The 1,881-nt window shown below is 55.8% G+C and overlaps 1 protein-coding gene across 1 annotated transcript in view; it reads right to left on the bottom strand.

Annotated features, from left to right (window-relative positions):
* Positions 1-1,600, bottom strand: part of FHOD1 (formin homology 2 domain containing 1) — a 9,929-nt gene extending 8,329 nt beyond the window's left edge. The window contains exons 1-2 of the mRNA XM_009083147.1: positions 1,494-1,600; positions 1,301-1,365 (exon numbers count right to left, since the gene is read on the bottom strand). The gene's annotated coding sequence lies outside the window, so the exon portion shown is untranslated. The remainder of the gene's footprint in view (positions 1-1,300; positions 1,366-1,493) is intronic.
* Between the last annotated feature and the right edge of the window lie 281 nt (positions 1,601-1,881).

The following is a 1,881-nucleotide window of genomic DNA, read 5'->3' as shown; positions in this document are numbered from 1 at the left end:
TCCCAAATACACCCAGCTGCCCAGGAAAGCCCCACATCCTGACTCAACCCCTGGATGCCAGCATTGCCCCCAGCTGTGAGACACACAGTGTGGAAGCAGCTGCTGCTCTACAGCTACCTATTTCAGCCCTGCCACCTTTCTATTTCCTTTTTTTGCCCTTTTTTTTTTCTGCACAGCAATGACACAAATATCCCCTCTGGTTTCCTGTGCAGAACCTAAACAGGAACACGGGCAGGAGGCTGAGCTACTTTTAGCTGTTCCTCCCCAAGTACAGCCATGCCATGGTCCCAGAGCCCCCAGCAGTCCTGTGGCTTGGGAAAAACTTCAGGATGGGGATGGAAAGGACAGCAGTGTGACACCAGCTGCTCAAGGACAGAAGGGCAGTCATTAGGCTGGAGCCTATGTGCTTATGGGGATGGTGTCTGCAGGCAGGAGCCAGCACAGAGCAGCCAGGGCAATGGGAAGCAGGAAAGCTCCACGGGAACATGAAAGCCATTGGGAGTCAGCACTTCCCACATCCAAAAGTTGCATTAGCCAAGCATCTCAACTTATTTGGGTCAGGCTTAGAGCTGTAATAAGCAAAAAAACAAGCTGTCCAAGGAGTCCTCCAGACATGCCCTGTAAAACACAATGTCCCAGCAGCCTCCTCCACTTGCTTATCAGCTTGTCAGAGCAGTCAAGAGGGAAAGCAGAGCAGCCAGGAGGGGAAGCAGAAGAGCCCAGGGCTCTGACAGAGCCTGGGAACTGCTGGCAAAGAGCATGAGCATGACCCTGACCCTGGGCTTCCTGTGCCTTCCTGCATGGCTCAGCTGCAGCCCTGCACAACCAGCTGATGCCCATCTGGCATCGCTCTGCTCAGCACTTGTTTTCCCCCTGCCGAAGAGAAAAAAAAAGGCTTGAGACTCCCAAATATTTTGCAGGACCTTGGAGCAGGCTGCCTGAAGCCATGGCAGCACTCTCTGCTGCACAAGAGCTGTTTGTTTGTCTCCTGCAAAGCTATATTGAGAGCTTGCCTGAATGACCCAGAATAACTGCTGTGGGCGGTGGGTTCCCAGCCCAAGAGGCAAAAGTCCTGATATCTGAGGATGGAGGGGATTAACCCAGTGGTCCCCCATGGGGATCATGTTCCCTGATCTCTGAGAGGCGTTACGGGGTGGGAGCAGCACTGGGCTGTATTGCTCTCTCTGTCCATCATAAAAAGCCTAGCCAAAACACACTGTGAAGGCCAATCCCCCACCATCCAGGGAGGCTGAGCCCCTGGACACACACCAGCAAGGAGTAGGAAACAGCTCTGACTCACCGATGATGGCATGGACTCGGACGGAGAGCTGCGTGCGTAGGATCAAGGTCGGCCGTCTCCCCTTCCTAGGGTGGAGGAAAACATGCTGTGAGTGCCTTCAGTGGGACCACCACAGCCCCCAGGCCCTTGCCCACAGTGTTCACACACACGTGGGATCCCTGTGTTGTGTCCCCAGAGGGCTCAAGAACCTCACCTGACCTCCTCGTAGAAACCCTCCAGATCATCCTTCTGCTCCAGCAGGGACAAGTCAAGGTCCAAGTAGTGTCCAGAGGGTGAGACCTGCAGTGTGCAGTCCTCCAGCTGGGGATGCAGACAGCCTGGATGAGCCTCCATGCCCCCATGGTCCTCCTGGCTCCCAGAGCATTCCCAGGTCACCTTCCCACCCACACCAAACCCAGCAGGCAGCCACAACCCAGAGCAGGGTGGCAGATCCCAGCCTGTCCCCAAGCACTGGCCTTGAAGGGAGATGCTCTGATGGCCTCTGCCCTAGCCCAGTGCTAACTGGGGAGAAACATGGAGCCCCAGGCTGGAAAAAGCAGAGTGAGGGCTGTCCTGCTGCCACTGGGCTCCTTGGCAATCCC

Source organism: Acanthisitta chloris, unplaced genomic scaffold (assembly GCF_000695815.1).
Source record: "Acanthisitta chloris isolate BGI_N310 unplaced genomic scaffold, ASM69581v1 scaffold35369, whole genome shotgun sequence".
NCBI lineage: Eukaryota > Metazoa > Chordata > Aves > Passeriformes > Acanthisittidae > Acanthisitta > Acanthisitta chloris.
The sequence above is the reverse complement of the archived record's forward strand: the minus strand, read 5'-3'. Positions and strand labels throughout refer to the sequence as shown.